We start from the raw sequence: 20,614 nt of genomic DNA on the forward strand, positions 1-20,614 counted from the left end.
TGATATCATCCCCATTTTATAGATGGAAGATGCACAAAGAAACCAATAAATTTGCCCAAGATCATTCAGCTAGTATGTGGTAGAGTTAAGTTAAAACCTCTAGAATTTGGCTTTAGCACGTATGTCCTTAACCACTGGCCTACACTGCCTATCACTGAATGTGTGTGTGTATGTTGGGGGTGGGGGGAAGAGACTAGTGGCCTGATTGGACTGGGCCTGATAGATATTTTTTTTCTTTTTCTTTTTCTGACAGTTCTGCGGTTCTTCTGTAACACAACAGCCTGATGATTGTGATGTTTTCTGCCTTCTAATCTTCCCTCTGCCCTCCCTCTCTACCTCTCCTCTTCCTCCTTCCCTCCCTCTTTTTTTCCCTCATATACTATTTATTATCATAGGAAGGGAAGTGAAATTTAATAAAGTACACATTGATTTATTAAACAAAGTTCAGCATGGGGATTAATAAAATAAACACAGACTTCGGTGAAATTGTGCCCTAAGCACTTGTTTTTGAAGCCATGTTTCAAAAAGATTATCCACAGGAGTTATGAATAATTTTTATCAAATGACAAGAATAGATACTAGTTAGCAATGGCAAATTTTTGTGTTCTTAGGTTGCCAGTTAATGCTTAGGTTTTTAAGATTGTTTCCCTTTTTTCAAAGTGATATGATCAGTTTAAAGCACGGTTCACACGGGGAAAAATTTAAAGTACACAAACGTAATTTGATATTTTCTAAGACAAAGGCTTTGAGTGATTTTTATAATATTCTCACTTAATGAGGAGCTGGCAAAGTATCTGGAATGGGGAAAAAGTGCTGAGGGGTTTGGAAGTGGGCTGTGGGAATGTGGCAACCCAAGAGACAAATAGTGATGAAAGAAGGGACAACAACGTCCTTGATCGGAGGACGTTCACTTTCCTTCACATACTTGCTTTGTGATGGGTGAAGTCTTTTCATATTTCCGAGCCTCAGTTTCCACAAATGAAATATGCTCATGTGGTGAGCTGTTGTCAGAATTAAAGGCGATGGCGCCTGGGAGGGAGCCTGACTCCCCATAGGTACTAAGAGGCATCGCTGAATGTGAATCAGAAACACGTTTCCTTCATCTTCAGGCATTTAAGATTTGAGACACTTCCTCTTCTCCTCTTATCTTTTTCCTTCTCTAGACCTCCTGCAAAATGGGGATTTCTGCATTCAGGGGCTCCCGGGAGCCCTGGGCTTTGAGCATTGGCCGAGAGGATAATTCCTCCCTTGCACTCAATCAACCTGGCATTCATCTGCAGCCAGGGAGAGCAGCCAGTCTGATTTCTTGACATAAACACACTGAATAAGCAAGACAGGCCCCACTGAGTTATTTAAAACCGTGATCTGAGAGAGAGCATCTTGAATCTGAAGTTCTTGCCTAAATATAAACGGCAAAGCTTATTCAACATCAAATCAAATCAATGATAATTTGAGGACTAATTAGCATTTGGGGCTTTTTTCGGCAGTGCGGTGATGTGGTGTATAATGCTATGTGATTGGGGAGAAGCACGCAATTATGAAGCTGAATACATTGTCTCCTGGAGACTGAGGAAGGAGCAGATTCCCTAGGCAAAAGGGGCCTGCCACCAGCCAGAGAGAGGGGTGGGGTAGGGGTGTGGCAGGGTCCGTACCTGAAACCTGCCGCCAATGCAGGGACCTCCCAGGGCAGGAGATGAGCAGCCTCCTTTCTGACAGGTCCCACCTCCTCTCTGACAGAAGTTTTTCACTTTCCGTAAATCAACAAAGCTTTACCTCTTACTTTAATTATAAGAGGCAAAAGAAGTGATGAGATTATTTCAGAAAGTAATTAAACAGGGGAACTAAAATTTGGTACATGCGTGCTTGGAACCTGATATCAGAATAACCAAAAGCAACAAATATTCATGGAGTACCTTTCCTGTGATTATGTTTAAACCCAGCACCAGTTTAATCCTAAGAATGGCCCCATGAGGTTTCTTTCTTTCTTTCTTTCTTTCTTTCTTTCTTTCTTTCTTTCTTTCTTTCTTTCTTTCTTTCTTTTTCTTTCTTTCTTTCTTTTTCTTTCTTTCTTTCTTTCTTTCTTTCTTTCTTTCTTTCTCTTTCTTTCTTCTTTTTCTTTCTTTCTTTCTTTCTCTCTCTCTTTCTATTTCTTTCTTTCTTTCTTTCTTTCCTTTGTTCCTTTTCCTTCCTTCCTCCCTCCTTTTCTCTCTCTCTCTCTCTCTCTGTCTCTCTCTCTCTTTCTCTCTCTTTCAAAACTAAGGCTCAGAGAGGTTAAGGACTTTCCTAAAGTCTTATAGATAGAAATGGGCAAATCAGAGTATATTGTGTATTATAAATTAATATGTTTCTGGCTCCAGAGTTGGTACTGCTCCTCCTATGCTGTACTGCTTTGCTGAATTGCATTTTTTAATTCATCTTGAAAAGCCTATGGAAGGTGGTTTATTCTTGGAGGTGGGGGCACCCTGGCTTAGAGAGTAAATTTACCCAAGTTCACCAGGTACTATGTGGACATGTCATATGTCTAGAGAAAGGTAAAAATGAGAACAGAGAAAATAATTACAGAGAAATATTAGCCCTGGTTAAAAAATCATAAAATCCAAAAGGCACACCAACACGGTGTGAACTCTTCCCCTCGGGTGAACAGTCCTCCTCAAACAGGAGACTTGGTCAAAGTTCAACGTCTGCAGTCTGCTCTATCTCTGTGAATCTAGAATTCTATCTCTACTGTAATAGAGACTCTAGCTTGAGCTACAACCAGGGAGAGGACAACGTATAAGCATCCCTCATAATGCTGAATCTGACCCACTGGTAGTGCTGCCTAGGGTGTTGAGGTGAGAAAGATTCTGAGGCCCATTAGGGAGCAGTAGGAAAGAGGGACAAATTGGTTAGTGATATCTGTGGTGGCCACAGCACAGTGGAATGATGACATATGTTCCAGGTATTGGCTATGCCTGTCTTACATTCTGATGATTGCCGTTGCTCCTCTAGTTTCTCTTTGTCCAGTGAATATATATAGGAATTAGATTCTCCTGAGCCTGGAGTCAAAACAGCTGAATTCTATAGGAGCCTCCAGCATGCATATACAACACACTCACTAGTTAACCATGTCCCATTTCCTCAAGGGACTTTGAGATGTTTTATTTTAACATTTAGACATGTTAACCAACAGGCAGGTGTCTTGGAACAGAAGAGCACAGCAAGAAAAATAAAACCCTTTGGGTTGATTTTTCCCCCCCAAATTGAATATTAAGAGGTCAGAGAGTGGCTGCTTTTCCAAGCATGATGAGGGTGATTCAAATTATACTCACTCAACTAGAGATGGCCTGATGGGGGTCCAATTGCTGAGTACTGTGTTGGACATAAAAAGTGAGACAATTAGTCTTCTCAAGAAGCTATGAAGATGGCATAATTGGCACCAGGAAATGAGAACTTTTTTTTGTTAAATATGATGAGGAAAAACTCAGTGCTGAGGCCTGAGGATATTGGCACAAGCAATTGTTATGAATAGATTAGTGAATGCATTAGATTATGATTTGAATTACCATCTGATTTTGGCTATAACTCAATCAATTCTTTACTGAGCATCTACTGTATATCTAATACTAGGTATTCCTACAAAGAAGATTATGTATTATTTATAATGTGTATTCAATCTACATATAGAAGGCATTTGAGGGGGCCTATCATCACACACACACACACACACACACACACACACACACACCATTAAAATAGAATAGGACAATATCTGTGGAAGAAGGCAGAGGCAAAAATCACTAACCATATAGACTAAGTAGTTTCTATGGTTGAGAATTAAGATTAGATCTGAGTTTCCTGACAGGGCAAAATAGAGACCATGATGGATGCATATTTGCACTACCAGATACAATAAGAACACTTGGAAATGTAAACTGCTTGCTATTACTAACTTTCAAAAGAACTTGGATGCTCAGCTTCCTGAGGACAATGACTGAGTCTTAATTTATCTTAAAATATTGGTCACTTGGTAGAGTGCATGGCACATACTAGATGTATAATAACAGAGAGTTTGTTGAATTTATTCCATCAATATATTGGCTTATGGGGATTTGGAAGATGGGAAAGGTTATTCAAGATAGAGTGTTACTATTGCCTAAGGGAAGCCTTTTTATGGAAATTGGAGGAAATTTAACAGAGGGAATTAGCTCCATAGGAGGATCTAAAAAGGTAAAAGAGGATGATGAGAGAACTCAGAGATTAGCAACACCAGGAAGCCACAACAGCTTTGAACTAGAGGGAGGAAGTGGTATTGCTAGAACTAGGGTCACTTGAGAGGAGCTGGAGCCATAGCATGTCATGCCAGGTGGGAGCTAGAGCTAGGAGGTGGGAGGATGCAACCACTGCCAGAGATGCTGCCCTGAGGAGAAAGGGAGATAGAGAAAAAACTGGCTTTTCCCTTTCCTCACTCTCTAATCTCTTATCTCCCATTATCTGAACTCATTTGAAATCAGCTGATATAGGAATCTGAGAAACAGTCTCAGGTCCCAGTACCTCTGAGATAGAACAGTGAGCAGAGGAAAAGTAAAGATGGATTTGAGGGTAGAGGACTCAGGACTGGCACTGGCCCAGGTGCAAATAGGAATCTGGCACATTTGTGTTCAACTTGGTCAGATCTGGAATCATGAACATTGTAAGGATTCTAGAGAAACTGGTATCTTTTTTTTTTCTCCCACAATCTTGTTCATAGAAAATACTTTGAGCTTCTGCTAATATAAAAGTTTTGAGAATACGATTTTGTTGAAACAGATTTAGATTTAATCCTAGCACTGCTGCTTAAGCCACATCAAGAACTTGAGCAAGTTACTTCACTTCTCTGAGCCTCAATTTCTCCATCTCTAAAATAGTAATGATAGTACCTACCTCACAGAGATTTTTGTGAAGGTAAAGCGAGAAATTTAATATTAACTACATGATACAGTGTCTGACATATAGGAGAAGCTGAGCTCCTGGCTAGTCTGAGATTATTATCAGTAGTTGGCGACGACTTTACCCTCATGATTGCTGCTTTTAGTGGAACCTACTCCTCTTTCAATTGAAGTGACACCACCCCCATAAGGCCTTTCCAAGTTGTCTTTCCTGTGTCCTCAATGTACTCTGGATATACCTCTATTAGGCACATTGCATGCCATTGTAGAATTATCTGTTGGGGCAGCTGGGTGGCTTAGCTGGTTAAGTCACTGACTCTTGATTTTGGCTCAGGCCATGATTTCAGGGTCCTGGGATCAAGCCCTGCACTGGGATCCACTCTCAGTAGGGAGTCTGCCTCAGGATTCTCTCTTTCTCCCTCTCCCTCTGCCCCTTCCACTCACGAGCTCTCTTTCTCTCTAAAATAAATAAACAAAAATCTTTAAAAATTATTTTAAAAAAGAATTATCTGTTGACACTCTATTTTCTTCATTAAAATATAAGCTTCTTCCACGCAGGAGAGTATAGATTGTTATTTCCACATAATACCTAGCATTGTTCTTGGCATAGAGTAGGAGCTTAGCAAATGTTTTTTGAATGAATAAATAGTTTCTATTGTTTGCTCACTAAAAGTAAGACAAACAATTTTCCCCAACTATGGTAATCTGTCCCCTTCCTTCTTTATTATGTGGGTCTTTACCTGGTTTCTGAGATAATCCTGAACAGCCCAGTGAGTCTATGATCACCCAGAGAACGGGAGATTGGAGAACAATGAGGAAAGTATAAGAGTTAGCCAGAGCCAGTTGGGAGAAAGATGGTGGACATCTATTGGAAGTCAGATGAATATTCTTTTCTAGAAAGAGCCACCATCAGAGCTTCCATGCTTGTATAAAGAGCCCCCAAATACTCTTCTTAGTTTATTACCTTCATGGAAGGTATGAGACCCAAATAGGGCCAATAAGTTCTGATCCCTTGGAATTTTAGAAGGGATACCTATACAGAGAAATCAATAACTTAACCAGTGACTGAAGATGTAAGATATATTACTCAGAAGCATTTGTCAGCCATACTTTTCTCCTTGTGATGTAAAGAGAAGTCATCCTGCTTAGAGAAAAGAATAAAAAACTTATGGGGGGAGGGGAGAGGAAATCTAAGAGTGTTTGTGTCCCAGTTCAAATTGTCCTTGTCACATTTCTGCCCATGGATTCTATGAATCATACAAAAGTTTTATATAAAGCTGCATTTTTTTTTGTTTAGGGTAGTTCAAGTTTGGTTTCTGTTATCTGCAACAAACACATCTTAATCCAAAAAAGTGTGAAAATGGAATATGAAGCAGAAAAATAATTTGAGACTAAAATATCAGTAGCCGTGAATGCCAAAATATAACTTTTGGATTTTATTCTGTAGGCAATGTGAAGCCTCTGCAACTGTTTGAGGAAGGAAGTAAAATGAAATGGTCTGTATTAAATGAAAAGGCCCTGGTTGACACCTAAACAAAGTGTGTATCTCTCTCCCTGTCGCCTCTGCAGCTTAAAAGCACTAATCACTAACTAATCTCAGAAATGTGTTCTTCCATATTCCCCCACAAATGCCTCTGACCCACATGAATGCCCATGATACTTTTCCTGGACTCCACAACCTTCCTTTCTTGCAAATTTATTTTTCCAGTGATCTGTTCTCTGGCTGTGAGAGAATTGTCCTTCTAGAACTAATACTATCACTATGGAAAGATGCCAAATGTCCGTTAGCTGCAGAGAGGGTTATATTCAGCACGTCAGAAAGAAGACAAAGATTTACAATGCATGCTTGGATTAGCTAAAAAAAATTCATTCTTTCTGCCTTTCTGGTCTTACATTTTGAGGTGAGTAAAGATCTAGATTCCCTGGAGAGGAATAAGAGCTTGAGGCCATTAATCAAATGGATGCTGGGAGGCAGTGACAGGTGGATTAGGGAATCAGAAACCCTAGGCTACCCTGCTCTCATACTAATTTGCTTTTTAGGCATAGGCTATTTATTTCCCCTCTCTGCCCTCAGTTTCCTCACCTGTAAAATACAGGCGTTAGTCAACAGAGGTCTCACATTTGGTGATTCTGTTGGTCTGAATTCTTGGATTCTCATAGGCAAGGAACATGGCTTTGGGTCTGGGTCGCACTCTCTGAGGATGGCCCACTTGTTGGACAGCTCCTTAGACCAGGCTTATAGACTGCCCTAAAGTAGTCCTAGGCCTCATCACAGTCACTGAAGGCTACAAGTCAATGGGTTATTTACTCAGGATATAACCTCAGCAAAGGCATAAGAGTAATGCCTCAAGAGTCCATCTGGAACTTACAGGAGCATCCATCTCCTCCACTGGCTCAGGTTCAATTTGCATTAGTAGGAATAAGGTATGGCTAGCATGCAGTGTGACGTGAGGTGGCATTTACTCAACAGGGAACAAGCTAAAGCCTTCCCTGTGTGTTCCAACCAATGCTCACCGCAGACCTCTCATAGCAGCTGTGGTCTGAACCACATAATCAGGTAGTAGATCACGTTATCTCTTGAATTGTTCTCACATTTTTCATGTGTGCTCATTTCAGATCCCTAACTTTGCTTGAATTTATTTTAACTTCAAGGGCACATATTTATAGGGAAGCTGCTCTGTCATGCATAGATGGTAAAGAGACAAGCACAGTCCCTGCCTTTGAAGAACTCACTGTCTGGGGAGGGATATAGACAAACAGATGTTTACACAGAGGATGTCAAGATGGAGGGATATATTTGTTTCCTATTATTGTGTAACAAATCACCACAAATTTAGCAGCTAAAAATAACACCCATTGACTAGCTCACAGTTCTGTAGGTCAGTATCCAGATGGGTTCAGACCTTCTGAACAGAGTCTCACAAGACCAAAATCAGGGTGTTGGCTGGGCTGATCTTTTATCTGCAGGCTCAAGAGAACAATTCACTTCCAAACTCAATAAAATCAGTGGCAAAACCCAGTTCCTTGAAGTTGTAGGTCTAAGGTTCTTGTTTCCTTGCTGGCTGTCAAGCCAGGGTCCGTTCACTGTTCTAGAGGTCAACTGCATTCTTTCTCATATGGCTTCTTTCTTCTGTCTTCAAACCAGCAATGCAGGAGTGGAGTCTTTCTCATGCTTTGACTTTCTCTGCTTCCTCTTCTGCCTTTTCCTTCAACCACCAACCTGAGAAATTACCATACTTTTAAGGGCTCTTGTAATTAAATCTAGCTCATCTGGTTACTCTTCCTTTTTAAAGCTCAGCCGTGCCTTATAACATAACACAGTCATGAGAATGATATCTTGTCACATTCACAGATTCCAGGGCTTAGCATGTGGGATTGTCAGGGTCTTCCCTAGAAATTCTGCCTGCCATAAGTGTGTAGAGGATTTTAGGGGGCATAGAGCAGGTAGGAGCAAATACCCCAACTCCCATGAAATAAATCACGGGCATGCCTCTCGGCAGAAGTTGTCTGATTAGATTTTCTAAGGATGACTTAGAGTTAAATAGCGAGAGAAGAGTGAAGGAGATGCTTTGAAAAAATGGAGGGAAGAGCACTACAGAAAGCTCAGTACTCTCTTTCCTCCCCAGAATCTAACCCAGTGTTGAGCATGTAAGACTTTGCAACATTTTCTTGACAAATAACTAACTGGTTATAGGTCACTATAATTATTAAATAAGATAATACTCAGAGAGTACTTAGAACAATGCTTGAAACAAACTACATGTTTATATTTATTATCGTACAATTATTAATTATCCTATAAGTCAAGACAGGTAAACTTTTACAAATAGATCTGGAACATTTATTCATTCATTTAGCAAACACTGATTAAGAACAAACTAAATGCCAGTGTGAGGTGCTGGGAAGACTGTGGAGAGCAAAGCAGATGATCCTGACCCCACTGAGTTTACTATCTATGTTAGTATAGGGGCAGCTGCAAAGTGTGGCAAGTGCGAGTGTGGCAAATGCTTCAATGGTCAGGTGCTAACTCTGTTCACAAGTCTGATCTTTGGAAGGTTGTTTCCTTCTTGTTTGCCTAATGACTGAGCACAAGTATCCTCCTCAGGTTGACATCCCCCTCCAGTCCCCAGCCTTCCTCATTGTACTGTGCTCTCTCTCCCTCCTCTCCCTCTCCCTCTCAATTTCCTATTGTCCTATCTACTTTCTCCCCTGCATTTGAGCACCACAGGACAGAGACTGTAGTCTCTTCATTTTGTGCCCCCAGTGCCCAGCACCACCCTGGCTAGCCCTCAGTAAATGAGCGTTGAATCAATGGGCTCTTAGCTTAGACTCTGGTTTCTTCTTTGGATCAAACTTACCATTTTAGTTTAGGTTAGTTTTAATAAACATTTGCATAGCAGCAGAACCAAGATTCACACTTATTCTGCTGCACAGAGGTAGGTGTGCACCTTCAGATCTTCATGCCAAGCTTCATACCTACTATGAGTAACAGCAACAATGATGACAACAGATAAAAACAATCACCACAACCATGTACGAAGTATTGCTGCACAGTTCCTGTATTGGATTTGTAGGACAAATTCCTACAACAACACTAGAGAGTAAGTATTATTACCTTTATTTTAGAGATAAAAATTCTGCCTCTCAGAGATGTGAGGTCATTTGCATGTGACCACAGGCCAGCATGCAGTGGGCCCAAGACTTATATGATCTGTTTTATTCTAAACCTGGGCTCTTTGAAGGGAGGATTTATTGCATTGACCAGTTGTTTTCATTCAGCTGATCATTCCTTTTCTTTTGTGATGACTGACTTTTTTAGCAGTCATAGAATCACTGTCTTTGATATGCTTTAAAAACATTCAGGAGAAAGTCTGAATCTTGTTATTATGTTATGGATGCAAATAGCATAAACCAGTTCACAATGATGTTGCCATGATCTATCAGAATAAAAGATTGGTTCCTATGTGTAAATCAGTTCCTGCCCTATGTCTTCTCAGTTGCCCATCTCAGGGCTGCCATCCTGTTATTGTGACAATAAAAGGGATAGTACATTTCCAGGGTACCACAGAGAGCTGGAGTGACTTTATCAGCTCACTCTCCATTGATAAGAATTTTCCTCAAATCATTTCTTTTTTACCCAAAAGAAGACTATGAACACACAGCTATATGAAGTACATATAAACTCCAGGGGTTACCTAATCAAGCAAAGCCCTGTTTTATCCATTCTGTTCCCTAGTACCCAACGCAGGGCCTGGCACATAGAAATTGCTCAGTGAATGTTTGTTGGATGAATGAAGAAGAGAACCAAAAAGGTGAAAGCATTGCCCTTGTGCTCAGCAATGGAGGTGAGTGTAAAAGCGTAGTGTATTGGAATTTGGCACACATGGAGTAAATTAGAGCAGTGCCTCTCAAACTATTTGTGGGGAAGGCCTACACTAATCTTTTATCCCTAATTAGCTGTGGAGTGATACATGGCCTTACTACTAGTAGGTGCTTTGCACCACCAGCAACTTATCTCTCTAAATTCAACAGTACCCTACTTGGTATCCTATATGATGAGACAAGGTACTAATCTCATATTGGGAAAGCACAGCAATGTCAAATTGCTAAAAAATTTCTGACACTCACCCTTGATTTTTATACTTAACTCATTGAAACCAGAAACAAACCACTTATAGTCCAGCCCTGGTCTCTGATCACCTTGAGAATAGCACTCTTTAGAGCATGGGCTTGGACTCACAGTTAGGTTAGAGTCTTACTAACTAGGTGTATGCGATTTGGGAAAAGTTACTTAACTTCTCTCAACCTGCAAAGTTTTCTCACCTATAAAATGAGGAAAAGAGCAATACCTGTCTAATGGGGTTGTAATGAGGATCCAATGCAATCATTCATTCAGTAAGTATTCATTGAGTTTCTATTATGACAAAACTCCCTTTAGCACTGGAGAAAAAGTAGTGAACAAAACAAACAAAACCCCTGTTGTCATGGAGCTTAGATAGTGGTGAGATAATCTACACGGAGAAAGTAGCCTAGTGCCTAGTAGTTACCAGCCATGTGTCATTTGACAGGTCACTTTACCAAGACCAAGTTTACTAAAAATAGAGCAAAAATAACACATACCTCATATGATTGTTTTGAAGATCCAGTGAGATCAGAGAGGTGGTCACTTGCTGTGATAGTAAGTACAACTCAAATTTAAGTGCAAAATATTATGTTTCTGGATCTTGAGGCTCAAAGTTGTGCACTATCTCAGCAGTTGGGAAATTCAAGGTAGTGGGGAGCTTTTACATGACCAAAGGGGGCCACAAAAGTTGAAAGCCTCAGGAACCAGATGAGAAGCCAATGGCATGGCCAACTGAACAAAAGGAAGAGCACACATCAAAAGGACTAAAACTGTCAAGGCCAAAGCATAGAACCAGAATTTTGGAATCAGGCAGATAACCAGAACAGAATAAACAGCTTACTGCTTTCTATAAGTGTTTATTTGGACATGTTGAATGGGCATGAAGCCAAGCTTAAAGGGATGAGTTAGAACCAACACCACATCCGAGAGATATTACCAAGAATATAACTAGAGGGCTCAGTCTATAGTCAGGTTCATGGAGTGGGATTAAAGCTGCAACTGGAAGATAAAACCAACAGTCCACGAACAATGAAAACTTAAGAAAGGAGCATGAAGCAAAGAACAAATTACGCTTTGAGGCTAAAATTTATGCTAGGTGACTTCCGTAAGCCCTTTCAGATCTACTCTCTACCATTCTTCATCCTGTTCTGTGCTCCAGGAAGCAGACTGACATTGAGAGTCAACAGATCTCTTATCATTTGGTTTCTCAATGAGTTCTGCTGATGGGGAAGACAGACAAGGTACTAAAGGGAGGCTAGGAGGGAGGGATGGGAGGTCAAGGGATTTGTTCCTCAGGTTTCTCTCTTTAGACCATTGTAGGATGTTTGCATCCCTCAATCATGTCTTTATACCTGTTATGCTCTCTGGGTTCTGTTAACCACTCCTTCCCTTTACCCCTTCAGACCTAGAGACCTCAGGAAGTCCCACCTTTTACTTGCCCCAGGGTGCCACAGTATTCCCCTGTAGCTTCCCTACACCGTCCCAACAACTTTGTAAATAATCTTATTATCCTAATCAAGTGTACCATCTGTTTTCTTTTTCTTTTTTAAATTTATTATTTTTTATTATAAATTTATTTTTTATTGGTGTTCAATTTACCAACATATAGCATGACACCCAGTGTTCATCCCATCAAGTGCCCACCTCAGTGCCTGTCACCCAGTCACTCCCACCCCCTGCCCTCCTCCCCTTCCACCACCCCTAGTTCGTTTCCCAGAGTTAGGAGTCTTTCATGTTCTGTCTCCCTTTCTGATATTTCCCACTCATTTTTCTCCTTTCCCCTTGATTCCCTTTCACTATTTTTTATATTCCCCAAATGAATGAGAATGTCCTTCTCCGATTGACTTATTTCACTCAGCATAACACCCTCCAGTTCCGTCCACATCGAAGCAAATGGTGGGTATTTGTCGTTTCTAATGGCTGAGTAATATTCCATTGTATACATAGACCACATCTTCTTTATCCATTCATCTTTCAATGGACACCAAGGCTCCTTCCACAGTTTGGTTATTGTGGACATTGTTGCTATAAACATCGGGGTGCAGGTGTCCCGGCGTTTCATTTCATCTGTATCTTTGGGGTAAATCCCCAGCAGTGCAATTGCTGGGTCGTAGGGCAGGTCTATTTTTAACTCTTTGAGGAACCTCCACACAGTTTTCCAGAGTGGCTGCACCAGTTCACATTCCCACCAACAGTGTAAGAGGGTTCCCTTTTCTCCACATCCTCTCCAACGTTTGTGGTTTCCTGCTTTGTTAATTTTCCCCATTCTCACTGGTGTGAGGTGGTATCTCACTGTGGTTTTGATTTGTATTTCCCTGATGGCAAGTGATGCAGAGCATTTCCTCATGTGCATGTTGGCAATGTCTATGTCTTCCTCTGTGAGATTTCTGTTCATGTCTTTTGCCCATTTCAAGATTGGATTGTTTGTTTCTTTGCTGTTGAGTTTAATAAGTTCTTTATAGATCTTGGAAACTAGCCCTTTATCTGATACATCATTTACAAATATTTTCTCCCATTCTGTAGGTTGTCTTTGAGTTTTGTTGATGGTATCTTTTGCTTTGCAAAAGCTTCTTATCTTGATGAAGTCCCAATAGTTCATTTTTGCTTTGTTTCTCTTACCTTCATGGATGAATCTTGTAAGAAGTTACTGTGGCCAAGTTCAAAAAGGATATTGCCTGTGTTCTCCTCTAGGATTTTGATGGAATCTTGTCTCACATTAAGATCTTTCATCCATTTTGAGTTTATCTTTGTGTATGGTGCAAGAGAGTGGTCTAGTTTCATTCTTCTGCATGTGGAAGTCCAATTTTCCCAGCACCATTTATTGAAGAGACTGTTTTTTTTCCAGTGGATAGTCTTTCCTGCTTTGTCAAATATTACTTAACCATAAAGTTGAGGGTCCAATTCTGGATTCTGGATTCTATTCTGTTCCATTGATCTATGTGTCTGTTTTTGTGCCAGTACCACACTGTCTTGATGACCACAGCTTTGTAGTACAACCTGAAATCTGGCATTGTGATGCCCCCAGCTATGGTTTTCTTTTTTAAAATTCCCCTGGCTATTTGGGGTCTTTTCTGATTCCACACAAATCTTAAAATAATTTGTTCCAACTCTCTGAAGAACGTCCATGGTATTTTGATAGGGATTGCATTAAACGTGTAAATTGCCCTGGGTAACATGGACATTTTCACAATATTAATTCTTCTAATCCATGAGCATGGAATATTTTTCCATCTCTTTGTGTCTTCCTCAATTTCTTTCTGAAGTGTTCTGTAGTTTTTAGGGTATAGATCCTTTACCTCTTTGGTTAGGTTTATTCCTAGGTATCTTATGCTTTTGGGTGCAATTGTAAATGGGATTGACTCCTTAATTTCTCTTTCTTCAGTCTCATTGTTAGTGTATAGAAATGCCACTGACTTCTGGGCATTGATTTTGTATCCTGCACACTGCCAAATTGCTGTATGAGTTCTAGCAATCTTGGGGTGGAGGCTTTTGGGTTTTCTATGTAGAGTATCATGTCATCAGTGAAGAGGGAGAGTTTGACTTCTTCTTTGCCAATTTGAATGCCTTTTATTTCTTTTTGTTGTCTGATTGCTGAGGCTAGGACTTCCAGTACTATGTTGAATAGCAGTGGTGAGAGTGGACATCCCTGTCTTGTTTCTGATCTTAGGGGAAAGGCTCCCAGTGCTTCCCCATTGAGAATGATATTTGCTGTGGGCTTTTCATAATGGCTTTTAAGATGCTTAGGAATGTTCCCTCTATCCCTACACTCTGAAGAGTTTTGATCAGGAATGGATGCTGTATTTTGTCAAATGCTTTCTCTGCATCTATTGAGAGGATCATATGGTTCTTGTTTTTTCTCTTGCTGATATGATGAATCACATTGATTGTTTTACGAGTGTTGAATCAGCCTTGCATCCCGGGGATAAATCCTACTTGGTCATGGTGAATAATCTTCTTAATGTATTATTGTATCCTATTGGCTAGTATCTTGGTGAGAATTTTTGCATCCATGTTCATCAGGGATATTGGTCTATAATTCCTTTTTGGTGGGGTCTTTGTCTGGTTTTGGAATTAAGGTGATGCTGGCCTCATAGAACGAGTTTGGAAGTACTCCACCTCTTTCTATCTTTCCAAACAGCTTTAGTAGAATAGGTATGGTTTCTTCTTTAAACGTTTGATAGAATTCCCCAGGGAAGCCATCTGGCCCTAGACTTTTGTGTCTTGGGAGGTTTTTGATGACTGCTTCAATTTCCTCCTGGTTATTGGCCTGTTCAGGTTTTCTATTTCTTCCAGTTTCAGTTTTGGTAGTTTGTGGCTTTCCAGAAATGCGTCCATTTCTTCTAGATTGCCTAATTTATTGGCGTATAGCTGTTCATAATATGTTTTTAAAATCGTTTGTATTTCCTTGGTGTTGGTAGTGATTTCTCCTTTCTCATTCATGATTTTATTAATTTGAGTCTTCTCACTCTTCTTTTTAATAAGGCTGGCTAATGGTTTATCTATCTTATTAATTCTTTCAAAGAACCAACTCCTGGTTTTGTTGATCTGTTCCACAGTTCTTCTGGTCTCGATTTCATTGAGTTCTGCTCGAATCTTTATTAACTCTCTTCTTCTGCTGGGTGTAGGATCTACTTGCTGTTTTTTCTCTAGCTCCTTTAGGTGTAAGGTTAGCTTTTGTATTTGAGTTCTTTCCAGTTTTTGGAGGGATGCTTTATTGCAATGTATTTCCCCCTCAGGACTGCTTTTGCTGTATCCCAAAGATTTTGAATGGCTCTATCTTCATTCTCATTAGTTTCCATGAATCTTTTTAATTCTTCCTTAATTTCCTGGTTGACCCTTTCATCTTTTAGCAGGATGGTCCTTAACCTCCACATGTTTGAAATCCTTCCAAACTTCTTGTTGTGATTTAGTTCTAATTTCAAGGCATTATGATCTGAGAATATGCAGGGGACGATCCCAATCTTTTGGTATCGGTTCAGACCTGATTTGGTACCCATATGTGGTCTATTCTGGAGAAAGTTCCATGTGCACTTGAGAAGAATGTGTATTCAGTTGCGTTTGGATGTGTACCATCTGTTTTCTTCTGGGATCCTAACTAGAAGCTCCAGGACTTAAGTCCAAAACTCTGTCTTATTGGGTTGAGTTTGGTTAAACAGGGTGGGTCAGCCTAATTTAGGGAGACAGTATTGGGCAGAATCACAGTACAGGGTAAAGCAGACTAGAGTCAGGATTTGTAAGTTGACATGCTAGAGTCTTGGGTGTTAACAAGAATAGATCCCATGGGTTGGGAAAAGACCAATATTTAACATAGCACTTACTGTATACCAGGCACTCCTCTAAGTGCAGTATATTTGTGAACTCCTTTAATCCCCACAGGAATGCTATTGAGTTGGTAGTGCTGTTGCTATCATTTTACAAAGTGAGGACAAAAAAGGTCAAGTAAACTTGCCTGAGATCACACAACTAGTAAGTAGTTTTAGCTGAGATCTAACTGCAGATAGTGCCATTCCAGAGTCAATGGTCCTAATTGTGAATCCTCCATTGCATAAATATTCATTATGCAGTTCCAAGTACTGGGCCTATCCCTTCCTTGTTTTTGTTCATAGTCTGAAGATTGCTAATAATACACTTTGCATTGACTTTAGTATTTTAGTAAGCTTTAACACATTTTGAACCTCACATTTCTGATTTAGTTTTTATGGGTTCCAGGGTGTTTATATTCATCAAAATACTAAAACATCCAGCTCAGAGTTCCACAGCAAGAGGATGGTGGAGACTGACCTTATACTCAATTCTTCCTGAAATTTTCTATTCTATCTCATAACCTTGAAGTTTTTTATGGCAGGCACAGCAACTGTCTATTTTCACTGCCATGCTCAAGTGCCTATTTCATGGTACTAACATGATAAACACTTACTGAATAAATGAATGAATGAATGGTTTTGACATATGCTTTAAAATTCAGATCTTATTGGAGGGTATCCAGAAAAAAAACATATTATTTTCTTTATATACTCTTCTTTTTTTGGAACCCATTCCTGTGGTAGCATCAGAACTGCCTTTTGGCATCTCCCAGCTCTCTTGGGAAAGCTTTCTCTCTTTTCTTAGATCTGTACACAGAACAGGGATTATGCTTGCTTGGTAGCACCTTGATTTTTCTGCAAGTCCACTAGCTTTCTTACCTGGTGATCACAAGTTCTTACTGGACCAATTGTTTGCTTTCTTTATCTCATATTGGTTATAGAACTAGTTAGATGCCAATGCTTTTATTTCAGTAAGTCATACCTGGATTTGAATACTTGTTTTGTCATTTGTGCGTGGATTGCTTAACATCTGTGTGTCTCAATTTCTTTATCTATAAAGTGGTTATAATAGTAGCATCCACTTCATAAGGTTGTTGTGTGGACTACATAAGATAATGTATACAATCATTATCATTTCAGAACTACCAAAAAAGTGAATGATAGCACAGAGTTGAAATGCAAGATACTTTGGGGGAATAATACCTGTGAAAGATAAAGGGGAAAGAGAGCAGGAGTTATCAGTGAGAGCCTGCTGACAATGATGCAGGTCTGACATCTATATAAGGTTGGGAGAAGGAAGCAAGGTTGGATAGAAAGAATCCCAGCTCTGAGTTAATCTTGGCTCAGCTCTGAGTTAATCTTGGCAAGGCTGATAGGGATCTCTGACACCAAGATTGCCCATAGATGATTTTTGCATTGGGTAGAAACTTAGTATTCCATTGTGCTCAGTCTTTGGTTATAGCTGCTAGGAAGTGTTGTACCTTTAGCATAGCTATTAAAGTATGTAAAGTCCTCAGCACAGTGCCAAGCCCTAAGTAAACAATCACTAACTTCACTCTAACTTTCAAATTCTTCCCTTCTAAATTTAACTTCTTCTCAGCAAATAATTCTGAATATTGAAAAATCTACATACATTGTACCTTTCTATAATGTGGTCTTCGAGGACCATCTTAATTTCCACAAATTTCTTTGAAGGATATCCATTACACTCAGCTTTATTCTGAATACTTTTCCATATCAAGTTATATGAAAAAAAGTTTTTTTATGTCTACTCTCAATTTATATGGAGAAATAGATATTCAGAGAGAGCACAGGTCTTTCCCAAGGTCAGAGAATAAGTCCCTAGAAGAGTCAGAAACTGGACTCTAAACTCCTGGCCCCAGCCCCATGCTACACTCTCTTTGGATTCAGTGTGTGTGTGTGTGTGTGTGTGTGTGTGTGTGTGTATGTGTGTGAATAGACACATAGTGTCTATTTAGTCATTTAACTAATTGCCTTGATCAAAATTGTCAAAATAGTCATTTATAGTCAAAATAGTCAAAATAGTCATTTGACTAATTGCCTTGATCAAAATTGTCCTAGAGTGGAGGGGGAACACATTATTTTTGAAATCATGGTATTAGAAATAATTAAGTAAAATCTAGACAAGAATCATCAAGATTCAAATGTCTTCAGTTGTCTTCCAATTCAACAACCTACTTACTTCATTCATTAGTCTCTAGGATAAGCTTCCCTTTCCTTACCTTTTTGAAGTATACTACCTCTCTAGGCAGTTTCATGTCTGCTTCTGTCCATCTGCATACAGACTTATGAAGATGCTTGGGGCATTTATTGAAGCAGTCATTCGTGGTTCCAGGTCCATTATAGGGCCTTTACTACCATTGGGAAAGAAGCCCACTGCAGAGTAATGCTCACTTCACACCATTCCAAGATTAATACATGGACCTGCATTGAATAAGGAATGTAGCAAGGGAAAGCAAGAAAGAAGTAGATTTGTATCTGGAAGACCTGTGTTTGAATATATGCCATAGCTCTTAGCAGCTATATAACCCGGACACATTAGTGGACCTGCTTGTGCCTTAGCTCCCTCTTTAATAAAAGCCAAAGAAGGATTGAAAGTAAGGCTTATCACCCAACTCCAGCTCCTACCTCTTCCAGTCACCTATAGGAATGATGGTCTCCCTATCTGGGAACACCTATAATGCATTTATGGCAACACTGGTTGGGAAGAGTTTCTCTTTTAAAATACTTGCCTCCTATGGAAGGTGTGATATGCTAAATATCAAACATTTCAGGCCCCCAAAGTGAAGCTTTTATAGTTTATACAGGCTCTTCAGCAGTCTCATCCTAGCTAGGTACAACATAAGATCAAGTGTGTATGGGACATCTATATTTGCTGCATGCTTCATATAACATTATCTTAACTCCTCACAGCAATCCTGCAATGAAATGGTCATCTCCACTTTATAGATAAAAAAGTAATGCTCGGAGTGCCTGGATTGCTCAACTGGTTGGATATCCACCTCTTGGTTTTGACTGAGGTGTTGTGAGCTTGAGCCCTGGGCTCTGTGCTCAGCGAGCAGTCTGCTTGAGATTTTCTATCTCCTTCTGCCCTTTCCCCCCACTCTCTCTTTCTCAAATAAATAAATAAATCTTTTTTTAAAAGAAGAAAACTAGTGTTCAAAGAGACTCTAAGCTTATGCTTTTCCCTGTTATCGCCCTTCTTCAGTTCAATGCCAGTGTCTCCCAAGTCACTCTGTGTGGAAATTACTCATTTACTTCCTGACCCCTGAGGCCTCTTTGAGGCTGTGCACATAGTAGGCCCCCTAAAAGGCTTATCAATTAATTGAGGGACTAAATCTGCCTTTCCATCTGGGGACTTTATCAGGTAGACCTTGAAATGTGGGGAATGGCTGGAACTCATTCTAAGAAATAGATCCTTATCTAGCTATTGGTGGTAAAGGATGATACTTCCCCTTGGGAAAGATCCATAGCCATGTGGTCTAGAGATTTCTGCACAGAGGGAGGGCAAAGTGGCAGCAACAGTGCTCTAGGACTAATTAGCAGGTTGCTGAACTCAGTAAGGGGTTGTTTGAGGTATTTGAAGCCTGGTTATCCAAAGCGGTTATATAAAAAAGAAATCCTCAGAAGCTGTGAAAGGGGCTGTACGCATCTGCCCAGATCTCTCCTGAATGAGACTCAGATGCATTCTAGGAACTGGGAATATACCTAAACTTGGTGGGGGGTAGGGCAGAGAAGGCTAGTCAGATGCCTCAACTGTGGAAGGATAGAGTAGAACATTAGGAAATTGGTCTCCCAGCAGCTCACGGCTTCTGATTAACCCAGGTAGTATTGTGGTCTCATGTGTCATGGCTTCCCTTCTGCTCAGCATATTTGCATTTAGTGAGGTTCATTGAAGAACAACTAGTTCCATCCAAATGAATTAATATCTAATTGGATGCTTTTCAGATACTTGAGTAAAAGGATGAGGGAGATCCCTTGTGATATCAGGCCTCCCCAGCAAACCATGCTGAGGCCATCATTTTTAGCTTTGTAGGTTGGGCTCTACACAAATATATATGGCATCTTTGAATCTCACCCCGAAGGAATGTGTTCCTGAAAAATTCACTGGATTGTCACTCTATATGCATAGTGAATGGGATTTGCATAGCAGAATTAGCCACTTCCTAGAGTTTCCTTTTCTCCTTTCATATGGGGCTAAATCCCGTGTACTGTTCAAGTCCCACTTTGAATGCCTCTGTCTCTGTGAAGCTTTCCCTGTTGGCCTCTTCCACTTCCGTAGAACTAACCATCCTTTTCCTTTCTTTGTTCCTGTCATGTATTGTTTGCTCAGGTCCCATCCTGATGTGGTTCCTGGCCAACTCTGCAGCTCCATTCTTGGCAACTTTCCTCTCCTTTATGCTCTAATCATGCTATTCTTCCCCTCCCACATACAAATGACAGAAGTACCTGTCCCCAGAATGCTGTTTCATGGTTCCCCGGCTATGTGCCTGGTGCTCTGCTGCATCCATCTGGAAGGCTTTTCCCCACTCCTTTCTCTTCCTGGCTAACTTCCAGGCATCTTCCAAGATTTTGCTCTGACCAGAGACAGGGACCGCAATTTTATGATTCACCAGTGTAACCCGAGCTGCTAGCATGCCACCTGAATTGTAGAAATGTAGGGAATACTAGTTACATGCATGAATGAATGAATCTTTTCCAAGAAACATTTTTTCTGATGCTCATCCCCCCAGTCTGAGCTGGGTGTCAGTCCTCTCTGCTCC

The sequence above is a fragment of the Vulpes vulpes genome, chromosome 12 (assembly GCF_048418805.1).
Source record: "Vulpes vulpes isolate BD-2025 chromosome 12, VulVul3, whole genome shotgun sequence".
In the NCBI taxonomy this organism is placed as follows: Eukaryota; Metazoa; Chordata; class Mammalia; order Carnivora; family Canidae; genus Vulpes; species Vulpes vulpes.